Raw genomic sequence first — 19,659 nt, 5'->3', positions numbered from 1 at the left:
CTGTGTCCCAAGGTCTCTTTTCACACTTTCAGTGTTAAGTATACTACCGCCTATGTTGTAGTTCATGGGTACAGAGTTTTTACCAAAGGGGATGACAATACACTTTTTGGCATTGAGCTTGAGGCCATGGCTTTGACACCAGGCATCTGTCTCAGTGAGGCCCTTTTGTAGGAAGTCCACATTGTTAGGAGTTTTGATTATGGCTCCTAGTTTGCAGTCATCTGCGAACTTCGTTAGTCAAAGACCTTCTGTGTTAGCCTGTACTTCAGAGAAGTGGATACCAAACAGGAACGGACCCAGGACTGAACCCTGTGGTATTCCACTTGTCACTGGTCTGAAGTCGGATTTGGAGTCTGCTACTTTCACAGTGTGGGTTCTATCAATGAGCCAGTTGGTAACCCATCTTGTGACATAGGGATTTATACCTAGTTTAGTGAGTGTATCTATAATTCCAGAGTGGGGGATGGTGTTGAAAGCCTTGGCAAGATCTAGATAGGCTGTGTGAACCACATTACCCTTGTCTACTGCTTTGGTGACTGCTTCAAAGAAGTCTGTCAGGTTTATGAGACATGATCTGCCTTTTACAAACCCTGTGGTATTCCACTTGTAGAGAAAGAACAGGCTAGCAAGTACGGTTGGTGCACGGATAAACCAAACATGTTCAAAAGAAAAGAAATCCAGCACCCCGAGCAGCAGTAGCTTAAAGTAATCAGCTTTCTTCAGTGGTTTTGATAACTACACAACCATAGACCATATTTATTAGTATTTTGAACTAGGCAGTATGACATCATTTCTTGTGTTCATGAAACAATCACCAAAACATGTAAATATATATATAAATTAACCTGAAAGGTACAAAAATCAATTAGTATATAGAAAGTATACCAAGAATATTGATACTAAAATGTATATCAAAATTGAAATGGCGCTTCAATAAATTTGTAATATAACCACAATCCTGTAGTTCAGTACAACAAGTAGAACAAAAATGGTGTTATAACATATAAATGGATTACAGTTATTAGGGGCAATAACCCCTCACAATCTGTCATTAAGGCCAGGTGGAAATAAACCACCTAGTTTTACAATCCATTTTGTTTCTTTTTGATTAAGCAATTTGTGCCATCCAGTTTTAAAATTTCTATTGCCAGAAATCTTATCAATGCTGATAAAAGAAAACTGGGCCGTTTTATGTATCAAAGAATGTTTGTACAAAGCATTGGTGGACCTGGCATTCCTTATATCACCCAAATGTTCGGAAATACGAATTCTAAACTGTCTGGATGTTTGTCCAATGTAAAATGCCCTGCATGTACATGTGGCCAAAAAATCACCCAATCTGTGTTACAATTTGCAAAAAAAATTATATTATATACCTTGCCTGTGTTCTTGCTTGTGAATTCCTTGGTGGTAAATACATATTTGCAAAAAGAGCAATGACCATAAGGGTGATTGCCAATAAGTTTGTCTCCCGACAAGGTTGTCTGAGTAATAGAGACATTCAATGGTGTAGTTCTTTTGTAATAAGAAAAGTGTGACCTCAGGCTTTTACCTTTACGGTATGAAAACAGACATCTATTGTCCAACCAGTTTGCCAGATGTGTGTTTGTTGTTAATATATTCCAATGATTATTAATAATGTCCATCAATTGATAGGTGTTCCTACCAAAGGTGGTTACTAACCTGGGTGTCTGTACAGAAGAACTAGCAACTTTGGATTTATAACCCAACAAAGTGTCCCTTGATAGATTTTTGGTCATTTGGACTGCAGAGTGAACATCCAATTTATTATAACCTCTCTGTAAGAATCTATTCGAGAGATCATTTTGACAATTCTCAAGGTCCATATCAGATGAACATATTCTCTTAATCCTGATGAATTGTGATTTAGGAATGTTTTTTATAATATGCCTGGGATGTAAGCTAGAAGCATGTAATAAACTGTTGTATTGTGGGTATTTTCTGTGCACAGTGGTACGTAGAGTATTGTCTGGTTCCCTACACAGATGGACATCCAAAAAATCAAGCTACTGCAGATTATGATTAACCGAAAATTCTATGCCCCATTTGTTACTGTTAAGATATTCAACAAATTCCATCTGTGCCCCCTTTCCAAACAAGCCAACAATCCAGAAAACATCTCCAAATGTCGATTTCTGGCATATATAAGTTGTGTAATTCACTATATATAATCTGATCTTCAACATATCCCATAAAGAGATCAGCATATTTATTTATTTTATTTATTTTTATTTATTTATTTATTTATTTATTTAACATTTGTTGACCGGGAAAGTCCGACTAGGTTCCACAGATCCTGTTTTCAGCAGAGGCCCGGGGAGAAATGCTCCAGAAGCATGTCTTTAGAATGTGGGAGGAAACCGGAGTACCCGGAGAAATCCCACGCGAACGCAGGGAGAACATGCAAACTCCGCACAGAAGGCACCCCAGCCGGGAATCGAACCAGAGAACCTCTTGCTGTGAGGTGACAGCATTAACCGCTGCACCACTGCGCCGCCCTATATTGGTGCGAAGGACCGTACCCTGGATTTGCCAGTAACATTGGTTTTGAAAATAGAATACATTCTTGGTTAGAAGGTTTTCCGCCATGCAGATTAATAGGGTGTTAAATCCTGGACTGTAAATGTTGATCTTCTGTAGCCAATATTCCAGTGCCATTAGACCAGCCCAATGTGGTTTGCTAGTATACAGTGATGTAACATCTAAAGTGCACATAAGCCAATCTGGTTCAAGTTGGGATTCAGAAACAATCTGTAGGAACTCCGTGGTGTCTTGTAATCTGTCCCGTACATGTGGTAACAAAGGTTTTAAATATTGTGTCAGAAAGACCGATAGTGGTTCAGTAAGTGAACCCATACCTGCAACAATAGGTCTGCCTGGTGGTGTATTTTGGGACTTGTGAATCTTAGGCAATAAATATAGATATTGCTTCACTGGATCTTGATTGGTTAAATGAAATCTAGTTTGAGTACTAATGATACCTTCCTCAACTGCAAGCTGTAAAAAATCATCAATTTGTTTTTTAAAAAATGACAATGCACTTTTTGGCATTGAGCTTGAGGCCATGGCTTTGACACCAGGCATCTGTCTCAGTGAGGCCCTTTTGTAGGATGTCCACATTGTTAAGAGTTTTGATTATGGCTCCTAGTTTGCAGTCATCTGTGAACTTCATTAGTCAAAGACCTTCTGTGTTAGCCTGTACTTCAGAGAAGTGGATACCAAACAGGAACGGACCCAGGACTGAACCCTGTGGTATTCCACTTGTCACTGGTCTGAAGTCGGATTTGGAGTCTGCTACTTTCACAGTGTGGGTTCTATCAATGAGCCAGTTGGTAACCCATCTTGTGACATAGGGATTTATACCTAGTTTAGTGAGTGTATCTATAATTCCAGAGTGGGGGATGGTGTTGAAAGCCTTGGCAAGATCTAGATAGGCTGTGTGAACCACATTACCCTTGTCTACTGCTTTGGTGACTGCTTCAAAGAAGTCTGTCAGGTTTATGAGACATGATCTGCCTTTTACAAACCCAAACTGGGTGGGGTCCAGTGTTTGGAGATCACCAATGTCTTTGTTTATAAGTTCCATGATGATACATTCCATGGCCTAGCAGACCAGGCTCATCAGGCTAATGGGGTGGCAGTTCCCGGGGTCCGTGGTGGCTCCCCCCTTGTGGAGTGGAATAACCGTTGCTGTGCGCCATTCAGCAGGCACAAAGCCTGAGGTGAGGCTATGATTGAACATGGTACTTAGGTGGGGTGCCAGTTTGTTCTGTAGTTCGTGTAAAACGCAGCCTGGGATGTTGTCTGGTCCTATGGATGCTGTGTTCTTGGCTTTGAAGAGTGTGGTTTTTACCTGTGCAGCTGTGATTACAGGAACTTTGCATTCTTCCATTATAGAGATGGGCTCTTTAGGGGGTGAGAGGGGGGTAAAATTAGCACTGAGCCTATCTGCCAGGATGTTGGCAATATCAGTTGGGTCTGTATATTTAGTGCCATTGTGCTGTAACTCAGAGCAGATCTGAGTGTTGCCATTGAGATTCTTTTCATATCTATAGAATGCTTTGTGGTTGTCTTTAAAATCAGTGGCAATTTTGTTTTCGTAACTAGCTTTGGAGGATTTTATCAGGGATCGCAGCTTCTTACTGAGGCTGACCAGGGAGCTCCTCCACTCATGGGATTTTACTCTCTTTTGCAACAGTTTCTTCCTTCTGTTGTACAGTTTGTTTATGGCAGAGGACCACTAGATTGGTGTCCTTTTTTTGGAGGATAGCGTCTTGGTTCTGTTTGGGATAGCACGATGCATGCACTCATGTAAGTGCTTAATAAAGTGCAATTGTGTAGGATTCAGTAGTCGTAGTTGTATTGTCCATCTGCATGGGTGTCATGAAGTTCACCACTTCTGTCTTAAGAAGCATGAAGTTGGCTTTGGAGAAATTTTTTACCATGATTTCCTTAATGGGGGTGGGGGCAGGATGTGGATATCTAGGGTAATTAGCTTATGGTTGGATCGGACCAATGAGGCGTTGACTTCAGGTGTGGAACACCGGTCACTCATGTTGGTAATGACTAGATCTAGGATATTGTTGCCCCTGGTGGGGGTTGTGGATAAGTTGATCCAGGGCATTGGAGTTTATGAATTCCAGAAAGCGTTGAGCGAAGGAGTTGTTACATGAGTAGTTTTCCCAGCTAATGGTGGGGTAGTTGAAATATCTCATTATTAGGGTGTTTGGTTGAACCCTAATATTTTCCAGTACATCAAGAAAAGAGGAGTGGGAATCCTGGGGCATGGTGGGGGATCTGTAGAAAGCTACAATTTGGATTGCAGTTTTGCCCAGAGTTAGTTGCACTTGGATAACCTCGGCTGCATTTTGCTGAGTGACTAGCCTGGAGCTGCGGGTATCCTTAATGAATATGGACACACCTTCGCCTTTGGTGTTCCGGTCCAGGTTACATGGCCGAAAAGTGTGGTATGAGTTATAGCCTAGTAGTGCAGTGGTGCTCTCTGGAGCCTTGAACCAGGTCTCAGTCACTGCACAGATATCAATGTTCTCCATTTTAAGGAGTACCTCGAGTGAGTGCATTTTGAGATTTAGACTTCTAGCATTGAGTAGCATCACCCTCAGTTTTTGCTTGCCTGTTCCTGTTACGGTGGCGAATTTGTCATTTGAACCTCGCCTATAAAAGGTACTTATAGGGGTTCACGTCACTCACACCCACATTGCCAAAATACATAATTGTTGACTGCTGTATGTATTGCACACAGTTGCACACATATGTTTTCTGTCAGGGCAGCTCTTTCTATGCAGTGTGGGCATGCCTGGTCACTTGTGGCTGTTACAAGAAAATATTAGGCCTCCAAAGAGACAGAGTAACAAACGCTGTGTTGTTAAACATCCCAAAACACATTAGATGAAGTATTGTAGGTGCACTGAGTGATAAACAGGACAAAAGGCAGCAGTACAAAATAGAATACATAGAAGCTGCAGTGGATGGATGCTCTAGGTGACATGTGTTGGGCCAAAGACAAGCACTAAAACAGCACATGGGCATGACTACATTTCACGGTAATAGGATGCATCTGTGGCAGCAAACTCTGACAAAGGGGTAAGCAATATTGTTACATAGATATTACCTTGAAGACCCCTTAATGTGAATCATGAGGTGACACAAAACCTGTCAGGACAACACAGCATATCTCAGAGTGGGGATGACTGTCTGTTATGGAATACTATACACCAACACATCCGTCACACTGTGCAGGCTCTTGTTACACTGTAGTTTGGGAGTTTTAAAGTCTAAAAAAACATGCAATGTTGGGACATGCCACTGCAGACATTCTAGGAAGTAATGCAGAATATGCACTGGACGTAGTTCATGCAGTGCCTAGCCATTGCTGCCCTACATGCAATGCCAAGCATTATCCCCGTAACAGGGGACATTTAAAATGCAGCATCTGCCATGGATAACAGCAGAGCACTACAGGTAGTCATGATCATTTCAGTGAAAGACAACATAGCGGACCAGTCTATGTCAACGGTGTTGATAGCTGATCACACCTTCCTGACTAAATCCACTGTGTGGCAATTGAACAGGTGAAATGAGGGCTTGTAGCCAGATCCTTCTCCTTGTTTCCTGGATATGACAACTGGGCTCTCATAAAAAGCCACATGTGTGGCCCTGAAGAACTTGACAATGGAGAGAGAGTATCACGCCCAGTTGGACTACATCCTGCATGGCTTTGAAAAAGCAACCCTGAGTTTCACAAAACATTGTTTCTTGGCAGCAAGTTCCAGAGGCTGCTTTTTCATTTTAGGCAAATTGTCTGGCAGCACTTAACAGGCATGCATGGAGGAACCCCTCACTTTGCTGTGTTCTACTTTGACTACTCATTGTTCTCAAGTTCTTGGAAGGTAGGAAGATCATGCTTCTCTTCAGGGAGCTACAGACTCATTTTCTAGATATGGCAAAGGATCTCCTATCTTTTGTGGGGTCCCACTATATTACTGGGTGTTCAGAGAGGTATGCACATAGGTACTGTTCTCTTCAGTAGAATTCCACCTACATATTGCCCCAGTTTTGGTTTAATTTCTCCAAGTGTTTTGGGTTTCTAGTACCATTACGGGAATGGACCCCATTCCTAAGTCGAAGTAGGATTACATCATCCACATCCCCTTTTTCCCAATTTTGCACTTGGGGTCCGGATGTCACTTCAAAAGTGACGATCATCTACAGCCAAGATTTATGCCGCCGCATTGGCCAGCCCTGCTGCAGTAATTCTTCCATACCACACACCTATGGTGAATTTAGAATGCCCAATCCACTTAATGCATGTCTTTGGAAAGTGGAAGGAAACAAGAGCACCGGGAGGAAACCCACACGAACACAGGGAGGACCCGCAGACTCCACACACAAGGCAACGCCAGCCAAGAATTCAACCAGGGAACCTCTTGCTGTGAGGTGACAACACTATCAGCTGTGCTACTGTGCCGCACTAGTATTCAAGTATGAAAATTCATGAAATTAGTATTGCTTCAATCTTTGATGTTAGCCAAAAGTGCTCTTTGCAGTACCCTCAGTCCAGAATTGACTCCTGCAATTCATATGGAATTAAATTGGTAACATATTTAAATATGAGTGTACATTTTTTGAGACCCATTGCTCCTACTACTACTGGAACTATCTGAGTATCCTCCTTCCATATTGCCCTCATTTCCACCAGCATATCTTGGCATTTTATGACTTTGTCTTTCTTTCTCTGTCTTTCTGTACGTAAGACACTGTAATCACTGGGTATAGCAATTTCTGTGATCAATGCTACTTTGTCTTCTTTTCATGGACTACTGTATCTGGTTTTCTCGCATCTATTTTTTGAACTGTTGGTAATGGGTGACCCCGTGTGATATAAACTTCATCATTCTCTATAATGCTTTGTGGTTAATGTTTCCAGCGCTTCTCAACTGCTTCAGTATTGTCATATTTTCACAATCGCCAATGCAACAGTCTTGCTACATTATTATGCTTTTTGGTATACAGGCCTCCTGCCATGAATGTATCCCACCCAGTAACAAGATTTGATAATGTTCACAGCTCTGTTTCACAAAACCTACATTTGTCTGTTTCTCCCACATGTTCAATGGACTTTGTTAACCAATGTGTACATAGTCCACTATCCTGGGGTGCCAAAATTAACTTTTCATCTTTGGGCTTAAATTCACTGCTCCTTAACCATCCTGCATCAAATCCTGATCAACAAGAGGCTGTTCCAGGAGTTTTCTGTACTTGCAAATGTATGTATCCCTTTCATACATTTCTTGCCTTCTCATCTGATCCTTCTCCTTATATTCTTTCTTTGGCTTTTTGACACATTCATTTGCTGCTTGATTTTTGTCGACGTCTGGTTTGGTTTCCATTCCCGCTTGACACCGATATGCTTCTGCTAAATTAAGCAGGGAAGTCATCTTAGACTTGTTCTCCTCATGTTTTTAAATGTTTAATATGTTTCAGTCTTGTCAGGTCAGCAGATATGTATGCACTCCTACGGTTGCAGATCTTTACATGTAATCAGTTTTGAAGAGGCCCATTTATTCTCTAGAACATGGAATATATAATCTTGATATACACTGATGTTTATAAATCAGTGATAAGTCTGAAGCATTTTTTCTTTTTCTGTCCAACTGATCCAATACCTTTTGGGGCCAATCAGTCACCCCGAACTGTAAATTAGAACAGGAAGGGCAAATTGGTTTATAGCTTGAACTTTGTAGATGTCAAGGCTGTTTTCCGTGTTAATTTTAGTCTTCTAGAATATTCCTTATGGAGTTTTCTTCAGATTTGTTCATGTTTTATTGTCGATCCTTCGTCAATTCACAAATATTTATACACTCCCTCCGTATCAAGTTGCTTTATATCATACTCCTGTCCCAGACGGATATATTTCTGGTGCTGCTACGTTCCTGCTTTAAATGTTGCTTGTGCACATTTGTCAAGACCAAATGACATTCCTGTATCATCTGAAAAAGGTCTGACCACTTGCAGTTGTGCTTTCAGCTCCTAATCTGATGCACTATTACAATTTTAAATCGTACACAAAAAGAAGATGAGAACTCTTTACACTTTATTGCTGTCTGGGAGCCAAATTGTAACCATGGCTTAATTTGTTAAGTAGACATCTTAATGGGTAAAGAGCAGCAGTGACAGAGTCTCAATGGGGCATTATGAGTAAAGGGAGGAGCTCAAGAATTGGATCCATGAATCTAGCAAAGGCAGATTAGTGGGATCCAAGGTTAGATTCGAGACCCATCAGTTGAGGAAGAATGAAAATGGATAAAAAAAGATGCATCGTTATGGCGACTACGTAACTTTTGTTTTTAAATCGTTCACAAAAAGAGGATGAGAAATCGTTACATTTTGTTGTTCTCTGAAAGCCAAATAGTAGCCACGACCTAATCTGTTAAGTAAACTGCGTAATGGGTTAAGGGCAAGACTAAAGAGAAGTGATGACGAAGAGTCACCCTGGAATATCCCCCTTTGGATTTTTATCCCTAGGATGATGATTTGTCTTTTATTGTGGCTTAGCTGCAGAATGGTTTGCCACTTTTTCATGCTCACTGTAATGTAATTGATCAATGTAGGTTGTATTTTATACATCTGGAAGCAGTCCTTTATCCATGAATGCTGGAAGCTGTCAAATGTTTTTTTTGTAATCTATCCATGCCGTACTTCAATTTTTCTCCCTTTTTACAATTCTCCATTGTGACTGTAACAAAAAAGTGATCCTTTGTTCCATATGACTTTCTTTTTCGTACCCTTTTTTTTTCTGTTGCCATGACTTAGTTTTCTTCTTCTTAATGACTATAAACTTTGTCTGCATTAATTCCAGTGTATAGTTTATGCAGTCTAAGGTACCTCAGACTGAGTTATATTCCCCAGTAATAAAGGTGTATAACATGACAGAATCAGTAGGGCAAAAGCAGTATAGATAAAACTGAAGCTCAAACAAGGAATGGTAAGTTCCCTTGTGTGTTCTCCCGGAAAAAGGGGAGGGGGTTAGGAGGGTGGGAAGTTCAGGAAGAATGAAAATGGACAACACAGATGCATTGTTATGGTGAGTACATAACTTTTGTATCTGATGTTGTCATTTTCATTCATTCCTCAACTGACGAGACAGAATCCCCAGCTACATGAACCCTGGGTCATCCTCGTGGAAGGAAATTTTGGAATACTGTGGAGCCAAAGGCAGCTCTAGTCCTAGAAATCAAATCCAATTTGTAATGAGCAATAAAGGTATGCGTAATGGACCAGCACAAATGTCATGTATCAAAGCTCTTAACCAAAAAGCTGAGGAAGTTGCCATAGACCTCATAGAATGTACTCTTGGTGGCTTAGGTAAAGAAAGACCTCTCTGATTATAGACACAGGATATGCAGTCAGTCAACCATTTGACTAAAGCCACCTTGGAAACTGCCATTCCCAATTTATGAGAAAAGGATACAAACAATTGATAAGATTTTCTGAAGTCTTTGGTTCGATGAAGATAAAAACAAAGTTTGCCTGTGCACATCCAAAAGATGTGCATGTATACACCTTTAATGGAAACAGTTGGGAAGAAAACTGGGAGATTAATGACCTGATTAATGTTTGACTCAGAAGCCATTTTAGGTAAAAAAAAAAAAAAAAAAAAAAAAAAGATGGATTAGTATGCAAAGACACCCTGTCCTTAAGAAAAATCAAGTATGGAGACTTGGAGGAAAGAGCCTGGAGTCTGAATGCCAGTCTAGTTGACGTAATGGCCACTAGGAAGGCATACCAAGACAAAAATATTAGGTCTGACTTGACTGATGGTTTAAGTGGACTTTGAAGTAAGATTGTTAAGTCCCATGGAGGAGTAGGGTCTTTGACTGGGGCTTAAGTAAAAAGGTGCCTTTCAGAAAGGTCTTGCACAACTTAAAAGAAGAAGCCAAAGAAGCATGAATTTCCCTGAAAGAAAATTGGAAATGGAAGCCAGTTGATCTTTTATAGTTGAGAAATGCTGGGTGATTTCAACTACCCTGCCATTAACTGGGAATACTACTCGGGTACCAGCACCTTTTCCCAATGGTTCTTGGAATTCATAAATTCCAATGCCCAGGATCAACTAATCCATTGATCCACCAGGGGCTCCAATATCCTAGACCTGGTCATTAGCAACATGGAAGATATATGCTCCACACCAGTGGTCACCCCCTTATTGGTCAGGTCTGACCATAAGCTAATCACCCTTGACATCCACATCCCCCCACCCCCCAGTAAGGAAACCTCCATAAAAAACTTCTCTAAAGCTAACTTCATTGCTTCTCAAGTCAGAAGCGACAAACTTCACGACACCCATGCAGATGGGATGCAGTTAGACTGCTGAATCCTACACTAAGGCACTGTAAGAACACATCCCCTTGTGCATGAATCTTGCCATCCCAAATAGAATGAAGATGCTCTCCTCCAAAAAAAGAAAGCCAATCTGGTGGTCCCCTGCCATGAACAAACTATACAACAGAAGGAAGAAGCTGTTGCAGAAAAGAGGAAAATCCCAGGATACAAAAAACTCCCTTACCATCCTCAGTAAGAAGCTGAGATCCCTCATAAAATCCTCCAAAGCTAGTTACAAAAATAAAATTAGCAAAGATTCCAAAGGCACCCACAAGGCATTCTATAGTTATGTCAAGAAACTAAATGGCAATGCTCAGATCTGCTCTGAGCTACAACAGAATGGCATTAAATATACTGATCCCAAGGATATTGCCAATATCCTGGCAGATCGATTTAGTGCCAACTTCACCCCTTCTCACCCCCCTAAAGGGCCCATCTCAATACCAAAAGATTGCCAAATTCCAGTATTCATGGCCACACAGGTAGAAACTGCACTCTCCAAAGCTAAGAATGCAGCATCCATGGGATCAGATGACATCCCGGGCTGTGTACTACCTGAGCTACAAAATGAACTGCCACCTCACCTAAGTATCATGTTTAATCATAGCCTCACCTCAGGCATCATGCCCACTGAGTGGCGCACAGCTACAGTTATCCCACTCCACAAGGGGGGATCCACCTTGGATCCCGGGAACTACTGTCCCATCAGTCTGACGAGCCTGATCTGCCAGGGCATGGAACGCATTATCATGGAACTTATAAACAAAGACACTGGCAAACTTCAAACACCGGACCCCATCCAGTTTAGGTTCGTGTAGGGCCGATCATGTCTCCTGAACCTGATTGACTTCTTCGAATCAGTCTCCAGAGCTGTGGACAAGGGTAAGACAGTCCACACAGCCTATCTGGACCTCGCCAAGGCCTTCCACACAATCCCCCACTCTGGAATCATTGATAAACTTACTAAGCTGAGCATAAATCCCTACGTCACTCAATGGGTTGGCAACTGGCTTACTGACAGAACCCAGACTGTAAAAGTAGCTGACTCCAAATTCAGCTCCAGACAAGTGACAAGTTTAGTACCTCATGGTTCAGTCCTGGGACTGCTCTTGTTTGGCATCTACTTCTCTGAACAGGCCGACACTAAGGGACTCTGGCTAACAAAATTCCCAGTTGACTGCAAACTGGGAGCCATTATTGAATCCCCAAATTATGTGGATATTCTTCAAAAGGGCCTTACAGAAACAGATGCTTGGTGCCAGAGCCATGGGCTCAAGCATAATGCCAAGAAATGTATAGTTATCCCCTTTGGGAAAAAACATGTACCCATGAATTACCACATAGGTGGCAGTACATTAAACACTGAAAGTGTGATGAGAGACTTAGGGACAGTGGTCTCAACTTCAATAACCACATCACCACAACAGTCAGGAAATCCTGTGTGGCACTTTTCATCACTAAGGGCTTTTCATACAGAAAAAAGGAGGTCATTGTCCCACTGTACTCATCCCTCATTAGACCCATTATGGAGTACAATGCACCGTTTGGTATGTACCTCACAAGACATCTGCAACAGCTGGAAAGGCTGCAGAAATACCTCACTAAAAGAATCACATGCCTAAAACAGATGCCCTATGCTGACCGTCTAAAAAAACCTCCAGCTATACTCTGTGGCATATCGTCTACTCAGAGGCGATCTATGCTTAACATGCAAGGCCATGTCAAACCCTGAGCTGTTGGACATGCTCCACTTAAAGAAATCCCAATCCCTCAGAGGCACATGCTCCAGGAATCTAAATCTTGTCATCACAATGAACAAAACATGCTGGAGGGGATAGGTTCCTGACCCAGAGACTCCCCAGACTCTGGAATAGACTGCCCATACATGTCAAGTAGAGTGCCTCCTTGGCCCTGTTCAAAAGGAACCTTGACGATTGGATGGGAGATAGGAAATTCACCCCGGGGATCACGTCAGTTGCCCTACTAGACAGGGGTCCAGGGAAGTAAATATTGTGGGAAGAAATATCCAGGGAATTTTTATGGCTAGGCTTGTATAGGCCCTAGGGCTGATAGACTAGTACCAACCTATGAACTAGCCCTGTCTTTGAAGAGGGGATGCTAAAAAGGCTAGTACAGTGCAGACTGAGCAGAAAATGGGCCCAAATCTCTCTGGAGGGCCCAAATAGAAATTCTGTTTTACTTAGTTCTGTAGAGTTTTCTATCAGAAGCCTTTTGAGAAGAGAAGAGAATATGCCAGACTGAGGAGGAAAGCCTGAGCTGTACAGCCATGATTGGAATAGGAGAAACCATGCAGTTAAGTTGAGGCCTGTTTTGCCTGGATGAGTCATCTCCATCATATGAGACAAGATGTCTGTGTGGGGGTCCAGTATTCAGGGCAGATAAGATGAGACCACAGGACGGGAAACCAAATTTGATGAGGCCAAAAAGGTGCCATGAGGACAACTCTGCTCTTCAGCTGGTAAGCTTTCCGTAGAAATTTGGGGAGTAGAGGTAATGGGGGAATATGTGTAGAGGAGACAGGAGGGCTAATTGTGAACTAGAGCATCTCTCTTTGACTGGGGAGGGATCAGGGTGATGAACTTGTGGTGGTGGGAAGTGAAGAGACCACAGTATGACTGGCCCCATGGATGGAAATTCTCTCTACCACTTTCAGATTGAGAGACCACTCATGAGGTATTAGAATGGACTTGCTTAATTTGTCTGCAAGCACATTGGTTTTCCCAGTATATGTGTTGCAGTGAGAAAGCGACTGGAAGAGATCACCCATTGCCATACTGTCATTGCCTCACAACACACAGAATAAGGTCTGGTTCCCCCCCTGTTTGACGATGTCACCAGATTACTAATTGTCAGTTTGAATTGCACTCATTCTGGAGGGGAAGAGCATTTTGAAAGGTCTGCAGCAGTAGTAGGATGGCTTTCATCTCCAGGACATTAATATGCAAATTTGCCTCTTCTGGGGACCATGTACTTTGGACTGTCCTTCCCAAGAAATACCCTCTCCCTGAGCTCAGATGGCAGGTGTCTGTGGTTACTGTGGCTATAGGTAGAGGTAAAACAAAAGGATGTCCTTGAGAAACTTCATTTTCACAGATCCACCAAAGAAAGTGTTCTTTGCAAACTTGTATAATCTTGCCTGGGGTGTACAGAGGTTGCTGAAGAATAGACCACTGTACTGACAGGGTCCACTGTAGAATCTACATATGCAATCTGGTTAATGGAACCAGAGTTATTATTGCTGCCATGTGAAGTAAGGCTTGCAAGATGAGTTGTACTGGAGGAGGGGAATGCAGGATCACTTCCCTTACCTGGGTTCTGAGGGTTTGCACTCTTGTCAGTGGAAGAGACACTATCTGATTCACTGTGTCTAGACAAGCACCTATGAACTCCAGATTCTGTGTATGAGTGAGTTGTGACTTGCTGTAGTTGAACTGTGATGCCCAGATGGTGACATAACTGGAGCAAGTAGATCATTGCTTGTGAAAAATAAATGCTTTGTTGGAGCAGTCAGGAGCCAGTCATCTAGATACAGAAACACCTGGAATCCTACCAGTCTCAGATGAGCTGATACCACAGCCATGCATTTGGTGAACACCCTGGGGGATGTGGTGAGGCCAAGGGGCAGTGTTCTGAACTGGCAATGACCGTCTCCCAGCTAAAAGTACAGATATCCTGTGGAGCACCTGTTCATTTTCATGTGATAGTATGCATCCTGAAGATCTGTTGTGTACATCCAATCATCCTTTCACAGCAAAAATGGACTGAACTATGACCATCTAGAACATTGCACATTTTATGTACTGGTTTAATTTGCTGAGGTTCAGAATGGATCTCAGGTCCCCCTGTTTTTTTTTTTTGGCACTAAAAAGAATAAAGTCCATACCCTGTTTGGTCTGGGGGACGTTTTGGATGACTCTCTTTTTCTAGCAGCTTTCTTATTTCCAGAGCTGTTATGTCCCTCTGATTGGGTGGTACATTGGGGACTTTGTTCACTTTTATGGAGGAAATTTGGAAAAATGGTATGAAATAACATCTGGATTTGATTCTCTGCACCCAAGAATGTCATGTAATGGATGCCGGACAACCTTTCAGGAGCACTGGTAAGGTTTATCAAAGAATGAATCCCTGAAACACTGGTTCTTCAGGCCACCTCTGCCACAAGGGCAAGAGGGTGGCGTCTTCCATTAGAGTCCTCCCCCTCTTGGGGAATCATCTCCTTGTGAATCTTGAAAGGGACCTTGGTACCTACCAAACCATATTTTTCTACCTCCTCATTGATTCTGGGAAAAGAGTCTCTGAGGAGAACAAAAATGGACCCCCAACAGCAGCCAGGGTCTTTCGGCCTTGCTTACTTCTGGAGAAGGTTTCCTTCACCTTCAGACTGAAGAAAGATGATTCATTAAAGGGAGCACTGATGAACGAAGACTTGAAGGGTTCCGCAAAATTGTACAAGCGCATCCAGGCATGTCTCCTGATGGCTATGCTTGAGCCTGCCACCCTTATGAGGTATCCTCTACAGTGTGGGAAATCAACATTGTGGGCACATTACATTTTGATTGAACGGTGGCCAGTTATGAAGAAATCTCATTTTCGTCCTTCACAGACATGAACCCAGAAAACGATTTGGAGACCTCTTTTGTCATATCACTTTGCAGCCTTGTTAAGTGTGCCAAAGAATTCACAGACTGTAGGGCAAAGGTCGTTGAGGTATACATGTGCTTTTCAAATCTGTCCAAAGCCCCGGACTCCTGGTTAGTGGGATGGACAGATGAAATCTGCTCTACGAGCTCTTTTTTAGTGGCTGCTGCCACAAGCATGGCATTTGCTGGGACTCACTTGCTCCAGTCTGCTCTATTCTTTGGGAGTGGGGGGTAGGCTCTGCAGTATCCAGCTCCTTCCATGCATGGCATGAAACAAAGTTTGTCAGCTCATCAGCTGTGTGTGTCAGGGGGGGGGTCACCCAAGACATAGCTGGACCAGACCTGAAAGTCTCCAGGAACACTGACTCCTCCTGGGAAGGGGGGTAGGGGGGTTGAAAGACCATCCACCTTTTTGCTTTAAAAGTTCCAGTATTTCTCCAAAGGAGACATCCTCAGGTGGAGATCTGGGTGACCCCCCCCCCACAAGTTGAAGTCAATGTCCTTAGTGAAAGATTCCTGAGGGAAATGTTGGGTCTCTTTTTACACATTCTGTTCCTATGGACCTCATCAGTGGGATGGTCTGGTGAAGTATTATAAATGATAGGGGAGAACCGAGGGACTGACTTGAGGCTTGGTCGGGTAGGCTGTCCTGGTGGGATAGATGTGAGAGGCTTAGGAAACCTGATGGTGGAACAGAGAGAGGATCCAAAAGGGGCAAGGTTGTCCTGTCTCTAAGCAGAGAGAAGGCCCACTCCACTACCTCAAAGGCAGAGGGTTTATGAGAAACAGAAGCAGGCAGCACAGGAGCCGAACACCTCTGTCTGACAAGCCCCGACTCACCCCAGACCCCTGTCCTGAGGAGGATATAGGCCTTGAGCTGTCCAATGCCAAAGCACCTAGAGGCAAGGACAGCTCTGATAACTACAGAGATGACTGCAACCCTTCTGGAGCTGATGATTTGGCTCCAAGAGTCTTCTGACTGAAAAAGCATCAGTGCTAGATGACTCAGGAACATGGTTGTGGTCAAAGAATGACCGGTCTTCGGATCCAATGAGGACATCCTCATGGATCTCATATCCGCGGGCTGTAAAGCCACAGAAAGGATTGGAGGAGGAGGTATCAGTTAAGGGTCAATGGAGGGCAGGCTCACTGTTTTGATGGAAGTCGGAGCCGGAATTACCTCCCCCCCCAATCTGGATCTGAGCTCTGAGGAACTTCCTCATCATCCTATTCACCTCTGCTTCAGACACATTCTTGGAGGACCTAAGGGAAGAGCTGATAGATGAATGGCCTGGAGTGTCTCCTTGAAGTGCCCTGGAGAAAAGGTGAGTAGAGTTGAGGAGAGATTGGCTTGGCAAGAACTGGCATGACTGGATCCGAGGTGACTTAGGCTTTGAGGAGATAAGATCTGAGGGTGTCTGATCTGACTTTTTTGAAATTTTTGCAGGAGGCTTGGAGGTCGGAGCTGATGCTGTTGAACGGGCAAGAGATCCTTTCTTAAGTTCCTTATCCTTTGGAGACGATGCAGGCTTTCCTCTTAGAGGGAGGTCATGCCCCAGTAGCTAAAGAAGAAGCCCCTTCGGCACCAGCTTATTTTTCCTGTCACTGAGAGCTCTGGTATTAAAACCTGCACAGATAGAGCAGTCATTATCTGAATGGGCTGTGCCCAAACAGTAAACACACTCCCTGTAGGCATCAGAATTGGGAATCTCATGCCCACAGGAAGCACATTTTGTAAAACAAGTTTATCTGCTATTTTTAAAGAAATAAAGGAGAAGTGTAAAAAGACTAAATTAATAAAGCCCTTTTTTATTTTCTTACAGAAGATGAAGTACCAACAGTGGTACCAAGAAATACCCTCTAGAGGGTAGGAAAAAGGATAGGATAAGAGAAGGAAACAAGAGTACCAACAATGGTACTCAGTAGAGTATCCAAACTACTAATGGGTAGGCAAACGTAACTTTTCATCCCTTATGCCTCGTTACTCTCTCTCCTTCACTTACATCCTTCCTTATTCCTATCAAATTCTCTTCCCTGACTTTCTCTCTGACTATACATTAAGCCTGTTTTTTCCTCACTTCATATTGCAATTCCTATTTATATTAGACTAACTTACCTTTAATTTCTCTACAAACTAAAATTTCTCTAAACATTAAATGATTGTCATGTAACTTGTATCAATTCTTAACCAATGTTTTTAAAGTATGTCTAATTTGTTATAATTATTTAAACTACAGATGTTTTTGTGTTTCTGAAGATTGTAAAATTTTAATAATTTGATGCTTTTCTCCCTGGGCCTCTGCTGAAAATGGGCTTTTACCCAGTCAGACTTTCCCAGTAATCAAATGTAGATAAATAAAAAAGTACTGTGTAGAAAGTGAGGGAGGGAAGTGAAAGAAAGTTAAAGGTAATCCAAAGGAAGGAAACGTATGACCTGTAAAGGCTGGCACCAGTCATTGGTGTCAGTGAGGCTTTTTTTAGAATGTCTACATCAATTGGAGAATCAGTAATGGCTCCCAGTTTGCAATCATCTGCAAACTTGGTCAGCCAGAGTCCCTTTGTGTTGGCTTGAACTTCAGAGATGTAGATGCCAAACAGGAGAGGACCTAGGACCGATCCCTGTGGGACACCACTTGTAACTGGTTGGTAGTCAGATTTGGAGTCCACTACTTTCACAGTGTGGTTTCTATCAGTGAACCATTTGGCAACAAATCTTATGACATAGGGGTTTATACCTAGTTTAGTGAGTCTATCTATGATCCCTGAGTGAGGGATGGTGTCGAAGGCCTTGGCAAGATCTAGGTAGGCTGTGTTAACTACCTTGCCATCGTCTACAGCTCTGGTGACAGACTCGAAGAAGTCTGTCGGGTTGAGCAGGCATGATCTACCTTTCACAAACCCAAACTATGTGGGGTCCAGAGTTTGGAGATTCCCTATGTCCTTTTTTATAAGGTCCATGATGATGCGCTCCATAGCCTTACATATCAGACTTGTCAGACTAATGGGATGGTAGTTCTCAGGGTCTGTAGTCGCTCCCCCTTTGTGGAGTGGGATGACTGTAGCAGTGTGCCATTTGGTAGCAACAAAGCCTGAAATGAGGCTGTGATTGAACAGGGTACTCCGGTGTGGTGCCAGTTCACTTTGTAATTCATGTAGAACACAGCCGGAGATATTATCAGGTCCCATGGAAGCTGTATTCTTGGCTTTGGGTAGTGTGGTTTTTACCTATGTAGCTGTGATAATAGGGACTTGGCATTCCTTAGGTATTGTGATAGGCCCTTTAGGGGGTGAAAGGGGGGGTAAAGTTCGCAGTGAACCTGTCGGCCAATATGTTGGGAATATCAGTTGTTTTCAGAAAGCCAAACTGTTGTTTTTTGAAAGCCAAATTGTAGCCATGATCTAATCTGTTAAGTAGACAGGTTAATGGGTTGAGGGCAAGACAAAAAAGCATCAGTGACAGAGAGTAACCCTGGAATATACCCCTTTGAATTTTTATCCCTGAGATAATAGTTTGTCTTTTATCTTAGCTTAGCTGCAGAATGATTTGCCACTGTTTTGTGTAACTGTAATGTAATTGATCAATGTAGGGTGTGTTTTATGCATCTGTAAGCACTCCTTTATCCATGAATGTGAGATGATGTCAAATGTTTTTTGTAGTCTATCCTTGCCGTACTTAATATTCTTCCCCTTTTTACAATTCTCCATATGAATATTTAACAACAAATGATCCTTTTTTTCCACATGATGTTCTTTTGTTACCCTTTTGTTCTATTGCCATGATTGAGTTTTCTTCTAAATGACTATAAACTCTATCAGCATCAGTTCCAGTAAATAGTTTATATATTGTCAGAAGGCAAGTTATCGGTCTATAGTTTTTAGGATAGCTTGCAGGTTCAATCTTGAGGAGTATCGTTTTTCCTGCTGTTAACCAGCCTGATGTCTGTTCGGGGTTTGCATGCAAGTAGTTCTTACTAGGGGCTAAATTGTTGAGTAATGATGTTAATACTTTTAACCAGAATTTAGGTACTGCATCTGGGCCTGGGGTTTTCCAGTTAGGAGCTTTTCTTAATTTTGT

Source organism: Protopterus annectens, chromosome 11.part0, assembly GCF_019279795.1.
Source record: "Protopterus annectens isolate FY-2018-M chromosome 11.part0, PAN1.0, whole genome shotgun sequence".
In the NCBI taxonomy this organism is placed as follows: domain Eukaryota; kingdom Metazoa; phylum Chordata; order Ceratodontiformes; family Protopteridae; genus Protopterus; species Protopterus annectens.
The sequence above is the reverse complement of the archived record's forward strand: the minus strand, read 5'-3'. Positions refer to the sequence as shown.